Genomic DNA, 20712 nt, shown 5'->3' on the forward strand with positions numbered 1-20712 from the left:
CTCACTGGGTTCCCAAAGGGTCACCTTCCGATCTCCCTAGCTGTTATGTCCCGCCAACCTGTTTGGTATGTGTCTCCACACCAGCCCACTGAATTCACTGCTAGCCTGTTGTCGGACATTGTGTACATTGACCGTCACACTGCCGCATCTATCGCACTATACATGGGTGGCACTGCATTGCACGTGTGGGACTGCATTCGTACACCCATGACTGGACCATTCTGTATGGCACTGGGGCACATCCTCACAAAAGTGCTTCACACACTCATTAATGACCTCCATGCCTTTACTGGCACCCTTGTTGGGCTTCTGTGTGCCACAGCACACCACATACACATGCTGGCCACCTGTCATACCATTGCATGGGTGGTTGGTGTAGTACAGAGGGCAACAGATCAGACATTGTCCTCACATTGCCCTTCAGCACCATTCCACATTCTGGTATTGGCAATGTACACATCCACCGTCACATCATACCCTGTGTCTCAGGATGTTAGGCTATATGACTCCTGGACAGGACACACAGTGGTGCCAGCATATCATGCTACCTACTACATGTCAGGTACATGTGGCATTACACAGTCCTCAGTCATGGGGCCCCTCATGTTCACTATTTGCTTACATACACAACATGCTGTCACAGAGTACTGTCCATGCCTAGATATCCCACATCTACATACCTGGCACCATTATAGCTCCACCAGCTCATACTGATAACAACCGTACGGGTGTCGGTGTGGCAGATACATCATGTGGGTGTCATGGCATCAGGATGCATGACACATGGTGCATGCACATCACCTTTGCATAGCAACATTCATCCACTGAGTATCACATGGATACTGTCCCCGTACATGCATATCAAATTGTACATGGTTGCTGTACACACACATGCCCCACATGGTGCTGTGGTTGCTGTAGTCCACTGTGGCATGGGTACACATCTGCAGGGCCACACCTATCTGTACTGTGTGTGATGCTGGTACATAGGTAGCCATTGTACCTGTGGCATACACACATCTACACATGGGCAGGGTTACAATACCACATTCGTGGTGTACCTTCCACAACGGCTACGACTTTACATGGCACAGCATTATCATGCCATGATGTGTACCAGGCTCAGACAGTTTACATATGCGGCTGACAGATGGGTAACACATCTGTACACATCTGCATACCACATACACAGGGGTGTCTTCTGCTCTGACATGGACCATGTCCTCCGCATTACTGATGCATGTAGTACTCATACATGGCAATTGCAGTGGGCAGTGTGAACGGACCACTCATGGATATCTTGCGCACATGTCACATTGCATGGGCTGGGCTTCTGTGTTACTTCCACAGACACAACACACACCATGCTGTGGAACATAGGTCCTGTGCACATCCCACAGGGACACACAGTGGCACTGTTCATGTGATAGCTCCCTTGCTGTTTGAGTGATACGTAGTCATGGTACCACCACAGCAGCAGTACTGTGTAGACATGCAGTTGACACCCACCTCTGCTGTTCACTGGACACTACCATGGGAGGTGACACTACTGTGTACACTGCACATGTGTTTACATGGACCTGCCGGACTTCATTGTTGCCCACATTGCACCTGCTACAGATCGTTTGGCCATGGTTACTTGGTGTTCCTTCCATTTCGGATGGCTATTATGCTACTACTCTGTCCCATATGTACAGGCCATACGTATCCTGTTATTGTACATACCAATAGGCCATAACTCCATTATGCATGATATGCCTGAGATACTGTGTATGATGTCTGTCATATCCATCATGACAGCTTTACATTACACATAGTTGACATAGTATCCCCTACTGCAAAGCATACGTGCGCCGTCGTGCACATTACATATGACATCGACGATATATGCCCATACACATGTGTGCTGTGACAGTATACATACATGTCCTATCCCCTGCTATGGCACTTCCTTGTTGGACATCCACTGCCAGCATCGGCGTGTGGTGTGGCATTGTTCTGTGTTATGCCCCCCTGTGGCAGCCCTTGTGTTATCCCGGCTGTGTACATGATGTCCCACTGCTGTGCACACGGTGTCCACAGTCATTGGTATGCTCAGCAGGATAGCACTACATAACCACCTTTCACCACTCTCTGCATTATGTACAAGTATCCTTACTTACAAACACCGTTCACATACAGTGCAGCTTCGTCATACACATCATGTGTTACACACCCGTACATATCGTGGGTTCTACATACCTTTTCTGTGTTTCCTTCTGTTTTTCGTTGCGTGTCTCGCTATTGCGTTTTCTCACTCTATCCGTTTTTGAGTTGTAGTTCAGTATGAGCATACGGTTTGAATATCCTGGGAGTCATCCTTATATCCGTCGTTACCTGCAACATGTGGGTTCATCACACCAATGGCTGTTCCTCAGTGTGTACTTGTGCGCATATCACCTGTGCATCTACTCCATTCGTACATTATGCATCGTAACTAGGGCATGGTTGCATTCCTCACCTGGGTGTTGGTTATTTGCCCTACCTTCGTGGAGATGGTCTGTATTGTGTTATGTTATGTGTGACTGCAGCCGCTATGTGTGGCGTCAGGTACATTTCGCAGTGGTGTTAGCCGTGGATTGTGTGTGTTGGGTATGGTATTATGTTCGACATGTGGGTGTCCCTGTCCTGACGGCATCTGTTGATGGCGTTTTGCATTCGGATGTGTAACATAGCTGTTGTATTCCTTTAAACAACGGATGCAAGTATGCATCCGCTGTTGATAGTGTTTCCCACGCGACATGTTGCGGTTATGCAGCTGTTATTGACTGCCTGTATGTTTGTGCTGCTATTACGGCTTGTATCCCTTTGATATGTACGATGGGGAATATCGGAGGTTGTAGGTGACGGATACGGGTTGTGGGCCTTGCATCTCTACATACACGGTATGCTTGTCTGTGTGCTACATCCCTGCCTGGGAAGTTGGCAGTTACTTGTCTGGTGTTCTGGGAGTGTAGGTTGTGTTGTTGTCATGTGGTGTTGGTATCACCTGCGTGTGTGCTTCCTGCATGTATTCCTCCATCACATCGGTGGTATATCTGCGGTTGTTTGTACGTGACGACTATCCCTTGTCATTCTGTCCCGGATATTTACAGTCATTGTGGTCCTGTACTTGGGACGGCCTGTTTGCTAGTGGTTGCCACCTATTCAGGTGGTGATTGCTTGTTTGACACTTGTAGAACACACAGCGGTGTTTACGGGCCGATCCGTGGCCACGATCAGTACCGGGGTAGCATATGCGTATTTCCGCGGTACATACCTATTGCTGTGTAACTTTGCCGACGTATTGTTTTGCAATTAGCATATCGGTGTCATACATACGGTCATGATTTGTACATACATCCTTTCCATTTCATGTTGGCTATATTCCTGTGGTACATTCTGGGACATTTTCACTTTGCATCGTTATACGTCACCACACGCCTAGCCAGGGAGGGGCTCTCAGTACTACTTTGGGAGTACTGCTGTACATACGCCTGTGGTTCCTATACTGTATGCCTACACATGTTGTTCCACTCCGCCTGTCACATGGCACCTACATACACATTTTACAGTGGCACACACATTACACTTGCACAGCGAAACACACGGCACCCTCACCGCACACATACACATACTGCGGCAGTCACATGGACGGTTACACACAGTACCTGCGTGGCCCGCATCACCGGCGGCAGTGTCTGCCAACCCCCTCATATCATCATAGTATTACCCGCGCATGTACTGTTACTGTACTGTGGCCTGGCAATCATCCCGAGTCACTGTTATGCATTTCGGTATGTTGACCTTTCCATGGGTGGCGGTTTCCTGTTCTTTTGAACCTCCCGGATGCTCAGGTTGTCGTTCACTATGTTTACTATGTACAGATATCGCGTGTTACTTCTCTGTCACCTTACATCCCTCTGATTCCCTGTCTTACCTGTTGTACTTATATGTATATGTGTACATATATTTCTATGTGTGTAATTATATCTATCTCCATATCTGTATATGCACATATCTACATGTCTATATGTATACACCTTGTGGCGAACGTGGCAGCATACAGCAATGCCGTTCAGGTGTTGGCGTTCCATGCTCCGCTGGCTGTTGGGTGTGCAGTGTTTGGGTGCTGCCTATGTTGGAGTCACACATGGGGCCACCCATACGGTACACTTTACGGGTGGCCATGTTTGTGTGCCGTCCATTTCACTGTGTGTGCAGGTAGGGAGGTGTCAGTCCATGGGGCCTACGCTGTCAGAGTATGTGCTATACGTTCCCTCTTTGCCAGGGCATAGGCATATCGGGTACGCCTCCGTCTGCCTACTGGGGCTGGCACAGTGTGTTCATGGTCCTGAGCCCTCTGTGCCTGTACTGGCCTTGGCAGTTGTGGTGGGCTTTGTGGCCCTTCACCATTATGTCCCTGCAGCAGCTGCTTCGGCAGGATCATATTATGTAGCATGGCACATACTATGAATATGTGGGCACATGTGCCTGGAGAGTACTGCAAGGCTCCACTGGATGTATCCAAGCACCGGAACCGTGATTTCAGCATCCCAAACACACGCTCTGTGATTATTCTGGTTTGTGCGTGTGCCTCATTATGGCGTTCTTGCATGTGTGTGTGCATTTCTGATGGGAGTCATCATCCACGGCTCCAGTGCATAGCCAGCATCCCCCACAAGGTGGCCTTGTGGGATGTCCCCCCTGGCGAATACCTGGTACAGCTGTGAGGCATGCCAGATATGGGAGTCGTGGTAGCTTCCAGGGCTGCCAGCACACACATCCATGATAATGCCCTGCGCATTGCACACGACCTGGCAATTGATGGAGGGGAATCCCTTGCGGTTTATGTAGCGTCTACCCTGCTCCCCAGGTGGTGACTTGATTTGTATGTGCGCATAGTCTATCGCACCCAGTACCTCCGGTATTGTGCCACACGGTGGAAGTGGCGCATATTGCTAGCCAACTCCTCCTGAGATCTGGGGAAGTATATATGCTCATTGGCATGTGGTAACATGGCATCCAGAAACTGGTGTAGTACCCTGGATGCTGATGCCTGTGAGATGCCCATTATATCCCCAGTTGGCCTTTGAAAGGTACCTGTGGCCAGTATTCACAAGCTTACACATACCTTTGTGTCCACTGGGATGGGCTCCCCTCTGTTGTTTCTTGTTCTCAGGCGTGGCCGGCACAGCTCCGCTATTTGCTGTAAAGTGTCCCTATCCACCCTGTAATGCTCTACTATCTCCAGGTCTTGTAGCCTCTGGTAGGTTACCCTTGGTCTGAACACTCTCCTTCTCCTCTGAGGCCTACGGTAGTTGTCGGCACCCTCCTCCACAACTCCGTCTGTCTCTAACACATGCTGATGGATCACGGCCACTGCGGCACCCAACATGAACATTTTAAAAGTTCCCCGTGTGTTTACACCTAGAGTGCGGCGTTTGGGAATACACGGCTGTGTGTTGTGTGCGTCACACTTTATACTGTTGTGCTGTACACCCGGTGATGTCATAGGGTGTGTCTGTGCGGTCGTATCTGTGGATTATCTTCCGTGTTTTACCGTTGGCACTGCAACGCTGTTGCCTTTGGTGTTGCATTACTCTTGCCTGCATTGGATTAGATTTCGAACTTACCTTACTGTTTCTGCACGTTGCACCTACTATTTCCTGGCATGCATCCTGCAGAGCCCTGTCATGTGTGGTTTCTGGGACATGGTATATCGTGCGTTTTGTGTGCCGCCGCAGTTATGCTGCCTGTCTACTTGGCTCTGCTGTATCAGGTCTTCACTCTTTGTAATCTGATACCTCCCTTACTTTCTTTGCATTCATATGCCTCCCCTATCCCGTTTTGCAGGTTTCTGCTTGCAGAGTTGTCAGCTGCCGCCAATTGGCCTTCGTGGGTTGATTACTGTTGATTGCTCATTACTACTCCGATTACACTGCTTCCGCATTTCCTCATATTCTCAGCATCACCTTCCTGTATCCGTTGTTGTTGACGGGGCGGGCATCACATGACTGGGTTAAGGGAACGTAGTCATCCTCGTGCATATGCATCTCTGTGCGCATTTTGTGCTCTCAACTATTTCCCCACACGCCGGTCCTGCTGCTGTGATGTGCAATGTACAGCCCATGTTTGCTGGGCTCCAATGTGCTTCCTCCTACAGTGGCACACCCCTCTGTGGTTGACATGTATTCCCTCTGAGCCACTCCTCGGTGTATTACTGCTGCGCCGTTTGGTACTGCCTTACGCCAGCGGGGGATTTGCGATTTAGTATTATCTGCCTCATTTGCATGGCATTGACTACTAATTCATAGTTACCGTGCCGAACACTGCCGCGACTCCTTGGCAACCCTTGCACCGTGGATGTGGCTTTCCATGCATACCATGGTGTATTGTGGCTGTGAAGCTGATGTGTATTACACTGCTCTTTTATGACATTGTCATATTATTTCATTGTTTAGCACCTTCCGCGGACATGTCCTGGGGTTCTGCTGTGAGTTTCTGTGGACATACCATTTATGTCATTATTTACATGTTGTGCATGTTTTCTTTTGACATTCTCTGTGTCTTTCGCCATTGGCATGTGGCAACAGTGTGATACCTGATGTTGACAGCCTTCCGTTACTCCTATGTCATGTTTGGGTAAATGTAAACCGTTTTTTTTTGGTTTACATTGCCCTTATGCTACGCCTGCGCCACTTCGTGGATCGCTATATGCCTTCATTTGCATGGTGCAACACCGCACATGGGGTGTTTAACATACCTACGCCGGAGGCGGCGCAAATCTGGCGCACGCCGGTAGTGCACATGGAATTGGATCGTACCTGAATCGCTCGGCGGCCATATCTGGCGTTGTAACGCCTACACTATGCGTCCGCCTGGCGCAACGTTCATGAATCCTGGGGATTGACTTTTTATATAGGCATATATATCCATAGCTAGATAAAAACTGATATACATGGATGGCTCTTTGTGTTCACATATGCATATTATATAGCTATATGCACATATTATGTATGCTTATGTTTGTGTGCTATTTGTAAAGGAAGTTTATGACTTCACTTACTTACTTATTTATTTGACATTTGTTAACCAGACTAATCTAACTGGGCTAGAAGCCCATTTTCAGTGGAGAATCAAGGAAAAAAGCTCCAACAATTTACTTTGCAAATTTTACTAGCTACACGTATAGCAAATTACTGAAGAAGTTTCACACACAAATAGAGAATTATTATGCATATTATACATAAGTTGCAGAGATACAGTAAAATAATAGATAAATGCAAGTAATACAGAATAAGTATAGAATAGTAATGAGATTACAAGTAATATATATATATATATATATATATATATATATATATATATATATATATATATATATTGTTTTACAGATATCTGAATTATAAGAAGAAACTTATTTTATAATAGTTGAATGTATCACCTAAATATCAACAGCCTAAATATTGACAAAAAATATATATTAATGTACACAATAGTGACAGTTAAAGTATCTAAATATAAAACATTAACAAACCAATGTTTTTACAGGGGGCAAGCACCCCTGTAATCCTCATCTAGGGAAATGCATTACCCACACCCCTGCTAATTTTATATATATATATATATATATATATATATATATATATATATATATATATATACCAACTCCAACGTTACACAACAGTAAAGAAAGGACATATACTCTTCACTGTTATAATTTCAATTTCAATTCTGCAGATATTTTAAGTTTAGATATTTGTAAATGTCAGTATTTGAGCATTAGATATTTTTTGTCAATATTTAGGTGATTAGATCAATTGTCATACACCAATAAATATAATATATATGCAAATATGATTTACTATCACAATCTTGAAGCCCACAGTTTTAAAAATGAGTGTCCTATCAAATGAGCAAAACACTGGAGACTACAATCCCCTGGATTCAGTAATCTTCTATGCAGGATTAGCTTAGTCCTACATGCAAGTGCCCATTTAGGAGTAGGATGGCTGCGCGCCATGCATATTAATGAAGGTGCGCTGCCCGAGCTCCTGAGCTTACATGGAGCATGTACAAGTGCAGGAGGCATGTCTGAGAGCAGAGGTCTCAGAATAAACACACCCCTGCAATGTAGAACAGTAGAAAGTGGTAAGAAATGAGTGAGAATGCTCATAGGTGTCTACATATCCCCATTAACAGTTCCCCATGTGTACAATAGCAACAGTACATAAAAATCAAATTAAGAAACCCCTTTATTTTTATTTAAAAATCTGAGTACAGCTAACCATAGGTACACAGTGTGCCCATTGCTTAGCTACGGTTAAAGCAGCTTAAAAGGCTGAAGAGAATAACAAGGAAGATATATGCAAATGAAGCAGCACAGCATTAGCTTTGTGGGCAGAGGATTTGCCTAATGAGCAGGCATTCCTGGTTCGAATCCCACTGCAGCACAGGCTATTTTCCATGGTAAAGCACGTTATAACCGATATTTTTGTTGCAAAACCCACTAAATAACATATATTTATAAACTGGAGTACTGCAGGGAATGCACATGTGAAGTAATGAATAAGCACTAGTAAGCAGGTTTAAGCACAAATAAGCAGTAGTAAGCATATGTAAGCAAAAGTAAACGTGTTTAGGTGCGTTTGCATGAGGGTAAGCACTGCCTACACAGACTAAGCAATTTAGAAGCTGAGTGTAAGAAACTGTAACCAGAAGTTAGCAGTGCTTACCTCCTCACAAACCTGCTCAAACCCGCTTACAACTGCTTTAAAGTGCCTTAATCACTCAACCACTTAATCACTTAATCACATTAGGCATAATTATGTGGCAAGGCTGTTACACTGGGGATTGTGCAAACATTATGGTACTAAAGTGGCTGAAAAACACTGGAAACATGAGCCATAAAGCATCATAGAAAATGATGAATTCTACATCACATGAGATCACCCATTACCAACAGTTCAAAAGATAGCCGCTAGAAAACTGGATATAGTGGTCCATGAAAAGAAGACAAAAGTAGCATTGATCATTGAAATCACTACACCCAGTGGCTACAGTATCTAGCATACAGAGGGACATAAAGTCATAAAATATCAAGATTTTCAGGAAGAAATGAGAGCAATGGGGAAGAAAGATACCCAGACCGTTCCAATAGTAGGAGACGCAACGGGTCTTACAAAAAGAATCTACAACTGTATTTATATATGTTACCAATACATGTAACTCTATATGAACTGTAGAAGGAGCTATTACTGGGCACATTGTTGGCGCATGAAAAGCAATTTTGGCTGACATCAAAGACTGAAACAGTACTAATTTCATGAACATTAATCATACTTTGACTTAGGAATGGAGTCCATTCCTATTATGGTATTAGAAACCCAAAGATTTGGAGAAATTAAAAAACAGTGAGGAAATTAAATTATATAACCTTAGTACTGCAAGCACAAAATGAGCTAAAAGCAAATGATCTACCTGTATGGAAATATCTAAAATGATTTCCCTTATTTACAATTCCTACATTTAAAGGTTACATTAGGTTGACCACTATCAGAAACACGTGAATAAAATGTCTGCTTCAAAGTGTGATATAGTCATACCTCCTCTTAGAGCAAAAAATCTGGACAAAGCCTAAAATGATGGGGGGACAAATATGGACAGATTTTAAATATTGCTCTTACAAACTTAGAAAGTTGATAGAATAATAGGTTTTACATTAGCATAAATTTTCTGAAGGATGTGGAGTCTTAAACTCAAATGTCTGTCATTATTTAATGACTTCAATCCTCAGCTATTTACCAGAAAAGTACATATTTTATGAGGACCACACCAAAAATATGAGGCAAAAATCTGGACATTCTGTGAAAATATGCACATTTGAGAGGTATGGATATAGTTGATAAACACTGTAAGGTTTATCATCCACAATCTATGTCAATGTATGAGCAATAGAGAGAACATCTTAATGGTAGAGTACCAATTTCATGGTATATTTTTGGAAGCATTCATCCAAAATTCAGTAACAGTCATATTAATATCTTAAGTTAGTATTCATAGTCATTTATGCAAATGCTGTTAGGCTTTCCAAGATATGCATGAATGAGCATAGCTGAGATGCGATTCATAGTGTCCATTTATGCCAATGCACAATGACCTTAAATGTCTACATACAAAGTGCAAAAATGAGATGGAAATGAGGAGTGATATACATCTTTCTGTACTAATGAAGTATGTTTTTCACCATTTGTGATTCATAGATTTTCCTACTTTACTGCTCTGGTCACAGATGCGCTATATAAAGGGGAACATCACTAAATGTATCAGAGTTGCAGTCAGTAAAAATGCCATCAATTGCTGCAAGCTTTGCTATTTCTACAGCTGAGTTGCTTGTCCTGGCTGGGACAAAATACCTGTGCCCAGCAGTGTTCACCATCCAAAAAGGCAAAAAAATAAGCAAAAGGTTACTCATTATAGCTTTGATAATCTGGAAATCCTTGATAGTTTAAGAGTTTCAGGGACATTATAAGGGTATCGGGCATGTTTGACCCCCCATAAAGGCACTGTAGGAATGTGTGGACTTCCTGTGGACACCATAGTACATATAGCCATCATTATACTTGCTAAATGGACCTTCCAGCGACAGATTGTGACATGATGAGGATCATACAGGTTTCTGCCTCATGAATATTTCAGCAGTTCGTAAATATACTGTTGGCATCTGTGGATCAGTACATTTATTTTCCAGTGTCACTTCAGGACCAAGCGAGGATTATGAGTGCTTTTTATGGGCTGGGATGTTTCCCTGAAGTATTTAGTGTGATAGATTGCACCTGTGTTGCAGTTATTGTCCCTCCTAGTCCATGAGGGAGTGGTACCACAATAGGAAAGGCTAACATTCCATCAATTGCCAGGTGGTGTGTGATGCATAGGGTGCATCACCAACAACTCCACCCAGCATTTGGCAGTGCACATGACTGCCACATCTGGCCCAACAGCTCATTCTACCACCTCTTTCTGCATGGTAGTATGCCCACTGGTCATCTTGTTTGTCACCAGAAAAATATTTTTATACTGTATTTAACTAGTTATTAACATGCATTCAAGTGCATTGGTAAATATTCATTTTTTCTAGTCCCCCCCCCCCCCTTTGCTCTTTCTCTCTCTCTCTCTCTCTCTCTCTGTTTTTTTTAGGTGATATTGGATAACCACTAGAACCATGTTTAATGACTACAGTGAGAAATCCAAGTAGAGCTGAAGAGGACACTTATAACACATTCCTGTCCCAGACCCATATTGTCATTGAGAAGGTCTTTGGCCTCCTGAAGAACCACTTCAGGTGCCTGGATGTGTCTGGGGTGCCCTTCAGTATGACTTAGCTATTACATGCAGGATGTTTACTGCATGCTGTATTCTGCCTAACATGATCGGGCACCAGTTGTGTGATGAAGCTACCCATGCTGTCACTGCAGCTCCCAGTTCTGGTCCGACTGTGATTAATGATGATCAGCTGGCAGCAGCAACAGTAAGGGACCCCATGCGGCAGGCTCATGTACAGCATGCAGGTGTGCAGGTTAAGATGCAGCATAGAGTGTGGAAGTATAGACCATGACATTTAGGTTGGTGTTTCATTTCTTGTAAAAACACAGAGTATACATGATCCATGCAGTGATATCTGTGGGCTCTGCTGTGTGCTACATGGTCTGCTGTCACTGCTCGTTTGACATTCTCTCTCATTTTAATTTTTTTTTATCTGTTTGAATAATAGTCATGTTGTTGGCATGTATGTGTGCTCACTAATTCTTGTTTATTGATGCTGAAAGGCATCAAATAGAAAATAATTGACATTTTTGCCTGTTTTAATGAATAACTTCTGCGTTAATGTTTTACTTAACTATACAAAAGTAAGGAATACTGGCAACAGTGAAATACGTCGTATGGTATTGCAAAGGTATATCATGCTTTATTTATATATGCCATTTCTTCTTACTTTATTATATTGCACATTAGATTAATTTTATAGTGTCATACACAACAAATTCTAACTTCAGAAACTATCAACATTTGTGTAGTGGGGATGGTATAGTGGCAGCAATGTAAGTTTACATGGCAGGATACTCATTTAAATGTGTAGTTTGTCCCCTCTCCTGAACATGTTTGTTCATTACTATTTCGATATTTTATGTGCCTGCCACCGGGAGGAATGGTAATCCATGTAGCATTGCTTTTTATCAAATGGTCATTGATGGCAAACATACTGGTTTTACAGAGAAAAAATGCATATATATGCAACCCCCCCACCCAAACTGTCATTTGAACTAAACAGAAAACTGTGTCAATGAAGTTAATTTACAATAGTTCAAGATCAAATGAGTCATACACATCTTCTGTTGATTACTGTAATGAAAAGCAACACTATTATCATGTGATTTCCCCGGCATATCCAGAGAGTGCCCCATCTTCTGGCCATTGCAAGATTGACTCCAGCTTGACTCTGGTATGTCCTAATTAGTGTACGAAAGAAGGAAGCCACTGATGCTTGGTGTACCTCCATACTATGCATCAGTGTAACCGTGGCATTATCCCTGCTCTCTACCATTTCCAAGGAGTGCTAGACATTATAAAGCTTACCCTGCAGGACTCTGACCATTTCCAGCTAACTCACTGTGGCATTGCTCTGAGCCCTATCAATGTCACAGCAAATTTCATGTTGGGTGGTCTATGCTTTACCTGTTTCCTGAGGTAGCTGTAGATCATTTCTGTACCTGGTTCCCCTTTGTAAAGTTCCACAATAGACACTGTGGTTTCCAAATATCTGTCATCATCCTCAAAGTGTTGCTATGGTTTTGTTGATACTGGTATATAGGTACGGGGTATTCCTCTAGTACAACTGTGAATGCTATATCAAGTTCTGCTTGACATTGAGTTGCACTATTCCTTTTTGAATTGTTGACCAAACCTGCCATTACACTTGGGGATTGCATTCCGCTTTCCTCAGACTGCCTCCTAAATATAATTATGTTATCATCATCATCAACACCCATTCTGCTGCTGACATCATCCAAATGTATTGATGCAGTTGAACTGTTTTTTTTTTTCCCCTGATGCTTAATATGTTAAAAAAAATGATTAAAATATTAATAATAATAACAATATAACAACATAGAGTAAAGTATACTTACAAGGGGGTAGGTGGGGCACTTACCATACACACTGCCTTAATTTCCATTTTTTGTTGACGTGCAAAGCTCACTTAATAATAACAAATTGTGATATGTTTAAATACATCATTCTTTGTCAGCATTTTACTGATTTTAAACCAACCTTCATGGGCAGACAAGTGCTGCTGCTGCAGACATTGGTTAGATGGAGAAGTGTCCACACCATCACCAATTATTCCTGTTGCACCATCTTCTGTGTCATAGTCATTCCCTCATATGGACAGAAGGTATTCAATTCATCATCTGAAATTAATTGACTAAGATTTGGAGCCCATTCCTGTAGTAGTACAGAAAAAGTACAGTTTTGTACCTACCATAAATGTAGATGTTCGAGGATCTCCATTGCTGCAGTCCTGACAAATGGGTACTCCGCTGCCCACCATCGGCCTGAATACCAAAGGGCTAGAACCGGCGTCGGTCACGGGCGCCTGAGACTGACATAAGTACTTGTCAGTACAAATGCGCATGACCGACGCCATAACCTCAGTCTTTCTTGCCCCAGACGTCAGAATGCAAAAAAAAAACACCACCCAAAAACCCCAATCTAAAAAGAAAAAGGGGGAAGGAGGGAGGGAAAATAGGACTGCAGCAATGGAGATCCTCGAACATCTACATTTATGGTAGGTACAAAACTGTACTATGTTCGTCGTCTCCCATTGCTGCAGTCCTGACAAATGGGTAGAATCCCAGAGCAACGGAAAAAGGGGGGCTGGCCAACTAAATAGCAGGAGGAGCTGCAGACATGCCCTGTAAGACTGCAGTGGCAAACCCAGCCCTAGACCTAGAATAAAGAGGCAAATGATAATGCTTTGTAAAGGTATGTACAGAACTCCAAGTAGCTGCCTCTAGAATGTCCTTAGTAGCTACCCCTCTCAAAAAAGCAGTAGAGGTGGCCGTAGCCCTAGTAGAATGAGGCCTGATCCCAGCTGGAAACTCCTTACCATGATGAGAGTAACAAAAAGCAATACAATGGCCGATCCACTTGGAAATAGTTTGTTTCGAGACAGCTTTCCCACTTGAAGCCACAGCAAATGAAACAGAACTCATTGGTTCTGAACAAATAATACCGTAACTGCCTATGCACATCCAAAGAATGCAAAACTCTTTCCCCTTCATTTTGGGGGTTAGCATAAAAAGTAGGCAAATGTATAGATTGGTTCAATGCCACATTAGAAACTACCTTAGGCAGAAAAGTAGGATTAGTACGCAAGGAAACTCTGTCCTGGTGAAAAATCAGAAAAGGTTCCACTGCCATGAGAGCCTGTAATTCAGATACCCTTCTAGCAGAAGTAACAGCCAATAAAAAAGCAGTCTTCCAGGACAACAACTTCAATTCAGCCATAGCTGCAGGTTCAAAAGGAGGCAGAGTCAGCTTTTCCAAAACAAAATTAAGATCCCAGGCAGGAGTAGGAGCCCTTCGTGGGGGTCTTATATTCTTTGCCCCTCTAAGAAACTGTTTAAGCAAAGGATGTGAAAAGAAAGGAGGATCACCATCATAGTGAGCAGAAATAGCTGCAGCATGCACTTTTATAGAAGAGAAGGACAAACCCTTGTCCAGTAACATAGTCAAATATTGCAAAGTACAACTCAAATTAGGCAACGTGACATCAAGGCCTTTAGCTGAACTCCAAAGAAAAAATCTCTTCCATTTATCAACATAAACTTTTCGAGTACTAGGACGCCTGGCCTCCAAAAGGACAACCAAAACTTGTTGAGGGAGCTGAAGGCCCTCATCCTCTAAAACTGAATGCGCCAGGCTGTCAGGTGTAGGGATTGCACCCTGACATTGAGAAAATGATTGTTTTCTTGAGACAATAAGTGAGGAATCCGTGGTAATGGCCAAGGTGTCCCGTGAATTAGGCTCCTCAGCAGAGGGTACCAATGTTGACGAGGCCAATCCGGTTCTATAAGGATCATGCAAGGTTTGTCCCTCCTGACTTTCAACAGGACCTTTGGAAGAAGAGGCAGAGGAGGAAAGGCATACACGTGAAGGTTGCTCCAACTGAAGGATAGTGCATCTATTTTCCAGGCTTTCGGATGAAACAGCCTTGTGCAAAACAGAGGTAGTTGGGAATTCAGAGGAGAAGCAAACAGATCTATGTCTGGAGTTCCCCAAGCCATGGTCAACTGATGAAATACCTGAGGGTCCAACTTCCATTCGTGAGGATCCACCATCTGTCTGCTCAGAACATCTGCTAACGAATTTTGTGCTCCTGGCAGAAACTGTGCTCGAAGAGTGATGTGCAGATCCAAAGCAGTTTCCCATAACAGCAATGCTTGTCTGCAAAGAGGGTAAGAATGAGTTCCCCCCTGCTTGTTGATGTACCACATGACAGTTGTGTTGTCTGTTCGAATCAACACCAGTCCCGGTCGAAGTAGATCCTTGAATGCTTTCAATGCAAATTGAACTGCCAGCATCTCCTTCATGTTGATATGCAAGTGAAGCAGCTCTGGGGGCCAAAGGTCTTGAATCCATTTCCCTTTGAAATGAGCTCCCCAGGCTGACTCCGAGGCATCTGTCGTTAATATCTGACTTGCCTCCGGTTGGGTCACAGAGAGTCCCTTGTTTAGGTGACATTCCTGAGCCCACCACACAAATTCTTTCTGAATGCAAGGTAGAATCCGAATGACAGTATCCAAATCGTGGCTGTGTTGAGTCCAAACGCTTTTGAGATACCACTGTAGCTTCCTCATATGCAGTTTGGCATTGGGAAGTACTAGAATGCAAGATGCCATGAACCCCAAGGCTTGAAGGACTGTCCTTGCAGTCAGCCTGGACATTACGGATAGCTGTTGGAAGTATAGGTGAAGATTTCTTTGTTTGTCCGGGGTAAGAGATGCCATCTGAGTAGCTGTATTCAGTCTCACACCCAGAAAACACATCTCCTGTGAGGGTACTAGACTGGACTTTATTTCGTTCACAGAATACCCTAGGCATCTGAAAACTGTCATCACATACTGCAGATGTCGAAGAAGTTCGTGCTTGCCCTGAGCCAGTATCAAACAATCGTCCAGATAAGGATAAATTTGAATTCCCCTTAGCCGGAGAAAAGCTATTACTGGAGCCAGGACTTTTGTGAATACCCTGGGTGCAGTAGATAAGCCAAAGGGCAATGCAGAGAACTGATAATGCAAATTCCCAGTCCGAAACCTCAGGAATTTCCTGCAACTGGGCCTGATAGGAATGTGAAGATAGGCCTCCTTGAGATCCAAAGTCACCATCCAGTGATCTCTGCCTAGCATAGGCAACAGCTGCTGCAGTGTCAACATCTTGAATTTGGAATTTCCAGAAAGGTGTTTAGAATGGATAAATCCAGAATGGGCCTCCAAGTATTTCCCTTCTTTGGCACTAAGAAAAGACGGGAATAAAACCCCATGCCTCTGTCCACAGAAGGAACTGCCTGTATTGCTCCCAACCGGAGCAGAGAAAAAATCTGTGCCTGCGCTTCCAGTCTTTGCTGATGAGGCACATCCGGCATACCTTTGAAAGGAGGGAATGTGTGAAAATAAAACTTGTAGCCTCGAGTTATAATGTCCAATACCCATTTGTCCTGGGTAACCAAATGCCAATTCCCTTTGAAAAGTCCCAGTTTTCCTCCTAGAGGAGCTGCCAGCAAAACAGAGTCTGGCAGCTGAAGACACAGGTCATTGGGACTGTTTCCGAAAGGACTGACCCCTGCCCACCCCAGCAGAAGGGGTAAAAGAATTCAAAGGCCTACAAGTAACAGGGCCCTGAGACTACCTCTACCACGCCTCGACCTGCCCCTAGAATGAAAATCCGAAGAGGGAAAAGACCATCCCCTAGCAGGCCAATTCCTATTGAACTTAGGGGGCTGAACCTGTAAGAAGTCCTTTACCGTCTGCATAGACTTAGCTTTTTCCTCCATTTTTTTCAAAACTGATTCCACTGGAGGGCCAAAAAGAACATCAGATTGCAAAGGAGCATCCATAATGCGAGCCTTAACATGCTCTGACAAGGACTGATCTCTAAGCCAGGCATGTCTGCGAACAACAGAACTAGTAGCAGCCACCCTGGAAGAAGCTTGTAAAGCATCAAAACCACACTGCAAAGAATGCTTACCAACCTGGTCTGAAGCATGCACTAAATCCTGAAGCTCCTTACAGTCAACACCTTCAGACAAAGCATCCACTTTACATTTCAATTGACTTAGCAAATAATTCTGATACCTGAGCATATGAAATTGACAATTTAAAGCTCTCATAGCCAAAGTAGAAGAGGTATACAGTTTTTTCCCCACCTATCCAGTGCCCTAGCATCCTTGTCCAGAGGAACCGGATTCTTAACCACAGAAGCCTTAACACCTTTGGGGCCTTGAGAAATAGTTTCTGGATCAGCCCTAGGACTCTTATACAAGTACTTGTGCGCTTCCGGAACCCTGTAGTATCTATCTGGTTCAACTGGGGCAGGGGGCAGAGAATCTGGGTTAAGGGCAGCCTCAGAAAATACATCCTGAACAACATCCAGTACAGGGGGAATAGCCAAAGGCCTGTGCTGAGGTAAAAACAAGAATTCTCTCAGCCTTTTACGAGAATCAGAATAATCCTGGCCATCCCACTGGAAATGTTCCCTCATGGAATGCAAAGTTTCAGAGAAAGAAAAATCTTCTGGAGGGGACGAGGGAGTAGCGTCCTCAGCCTCCGAATCAGAATAGGGAGGGAAATCCTGAAGCTCTTCCACAGAGGAATCTGACTCATTGGAAGACTGAACCAGACCCTCCAACTCTGTGTCTATCCTGGGCCTCTTCACAGGGGGGGGCATGGAACCCCTAATTAAAGTAATCAAATCTTCAGCCATCTTTAACATGTGCTTCCTAGGAGCTGGACCCTGGGGATTAGTACCAGCAGGGATAGACTTAGATTTAGAATGGCCTTTGCCTTGAGAAGGAGGAGGTCTAACTACCCTATGAGGGGAGGAAGCCACTGACAACAAAGAAGCACCCTCAGCCTGGCCTAACACAGGAGAAGCCACTTCCTGCAGTAACAAAGGCTCCCCTAGACACACTGGTAAACTGTCAGAAGGAGCCACTGAAGCAGTCAGTGGTTCCACAGAACCGACGTCCGGAGTGGACGCCTCATCCTGTTTGGACCGCAAAGACTTATCTTTGCGCTACTTAGAAGAACCAGTCGTCGGAGAATCCGACGGCATGTTATAATTACAACGTTTACCAAACACCAGCCTAGCACAGTCCAACCGATGTTTAATAGTACGCTTGTTAAAAGTAGCACAAAAGCGACACCCAACAATGTCGTGCTCAGGCCCTAAACAAGGAATGCAGAGTGAATGGTAATCCCTATGAGGAATCTGTTTCCCACAAGAAATACAGTCATTAACTTTTTCTGACATCCGGCAATACTGAGGCAAGAAAAAGACAAAAAATGTTCCCAACAGGGTACTTAGCCAACTTGGTATCCGGTCTGAAACTCGAAAACCGACAGTTCCAGAACGCCGAACGGCACTTGCAAAAACTGCTTCTGCTGAGGACCATGCGGCAAGAAAGACTGAGGTTATGGCGTCGGTCATGCGCATTTGTACTGACAAGTACTTACGTCAGTCTCAGGCACCCGTGACCGACGCCGGTTCTAGCCCTTTGGTATTCGGGCCGATGGTGGGCAGCGGAGTACCCATTTGTCAGGACTGCAGCAATGGGAGACGACGAACATCTGCATTCTGCCTGGCCTTTTTTTGGCACATGCTACCGTATCATTTGCCTTTTCTTGTACTGTGGCACTGCTCAGTTTCTGTCTCCAACTTCCTGATTTCAACAACTACTTGACTCCAAGCCATGTCCCTTGAGCTTGTCTGGGCTCCCCTTTACCAAAAACAAGTTTCTCATATGTCCTAAGTGCTGCCATGAGAACACAATTTTCCTCATGGCAGCTTTGGTCCATTATTCTTAATCAGTACTACATGTAAAAAAAAAAACATGAGCAATAAAAACAAAACAAAAAAAGGGGAACGCAGTCAGAAGGTATGACAGTTTGGATATAATGACTCCTTGAAGTACAAAACACTGGCCAGCAGTTATTTCTGCCACCCAAAATAACTGTTACTTAATACAAACCAATATGACTACCTAACAGAAATCTCAATATATATCCATGCCAAGGTGTAATGCATGTTAACTACAGTTCTTTCAATCACTTTTGTCACCAAAAAAGCATCCTTGCCCTATTCACTGCTATTGTCATGTACCGCTAATGCAATCATTTTTTTTTACTCACTGTCACTACCAAAACATCAGATTCATCACACACCTGTTCATATCTTGATCACAGTAAAATTATTGTATTTATAGCCATGTATACGCAATCAGTAAATAACATTTCTATAATGATCATTTTCTGTCATCAGTAATCAGTTCCACCACTGTTGTCATTAAATGCGTCTTCTATAAGATAGAAATTTACCAGTTAGTCAATGCACACCATATAGCTAGGTTAATTGCAAATGAGCTTTAGATCAATATTGAAATAATTTGTTAAATGTTTCTTATAAAGTAATACTTTTAAAAATATTTCATTACTTTAGTATGTCTGTGCTATGCTAATAATTTGCTGCCTGTCTTTGCTATTTGTGAATTAATATGGCAATGCTCAACTTTCTGGTGAAAATTCAGGGCCATTCACATGTTATATGTAAGTAAGGCTAATTTATATGCATCTCTATGACCTGTAGTAATATGCAAAAGTGTCCTTGGGTATATTGGTGAGTTTTGGCATTTCAACAATTATGAACGTGAATTTTGGCATTTCAACAATTATGAACTTATTTCAAAATAAGTGTGCTGTGAATGGTTCTGAAGTCTGCAGCAGTCACGAGCTATCCCAAAATTTCAGCGGGAACGTGCAAATGGCCCTAGGCTAGACAAAATAAAATGTACTTAAAAAACACAAAATGGAGGTTTACACTAATCTGAATTTTAATCTCCCCATCCAGCATTGTGGGTCACACTCTGGCAACTGATACAAATCATAAATTCATTGAAGTGAAAAAATCACATACATATTGAAATTTACCGCCCCCAATAAATTGGTAATTAAATAATATATATGCTGTACTGTATGACACATACAGCATGTAGGGTACAAAACAAATAACTTCTACCAATAAGCATTATTAATGAAACTTTTTAATCATATATTACATTTTTATGACAGATGTAAGAGAAACATTTAAGTGTTTTCCTTTAAGAAAAATCAGTATGTGGAAAAGCAGTTTTGTTTACAACACATTTGCCAATAATTGCCAATAGCTGTTGTAATGAGCATGCCAGCAAAAAGTGTTTGGTTAAGGTGATGTCATACCATACAGGGAGAAGTTCAAATTCTTATTAACACATCCTTGGCCATGCTTTCCTCAATCTTGTTCTGGCTCTTTGAATGATGGCAACTCCTGTGAATGCATGAGGCTACATTCCTAGCTGGTCTGATAAGCAGACCTTGATTA

The sequence above is a fragment of the Protopterus annectens genome, chromosome 5.part0 (assembly GCF_019279795.1).
Source record: "Protopterus annectens isolate FY-2018-M chromosome 5.part0, PAN1.0, whole genome shotgun sequence".
Classification (NCBI taxonomy): Eukaryota; Metazoa; Chordata; order Ceratodontiformes; family Protopteridae; genus Protopterus; species Protopterus annectens.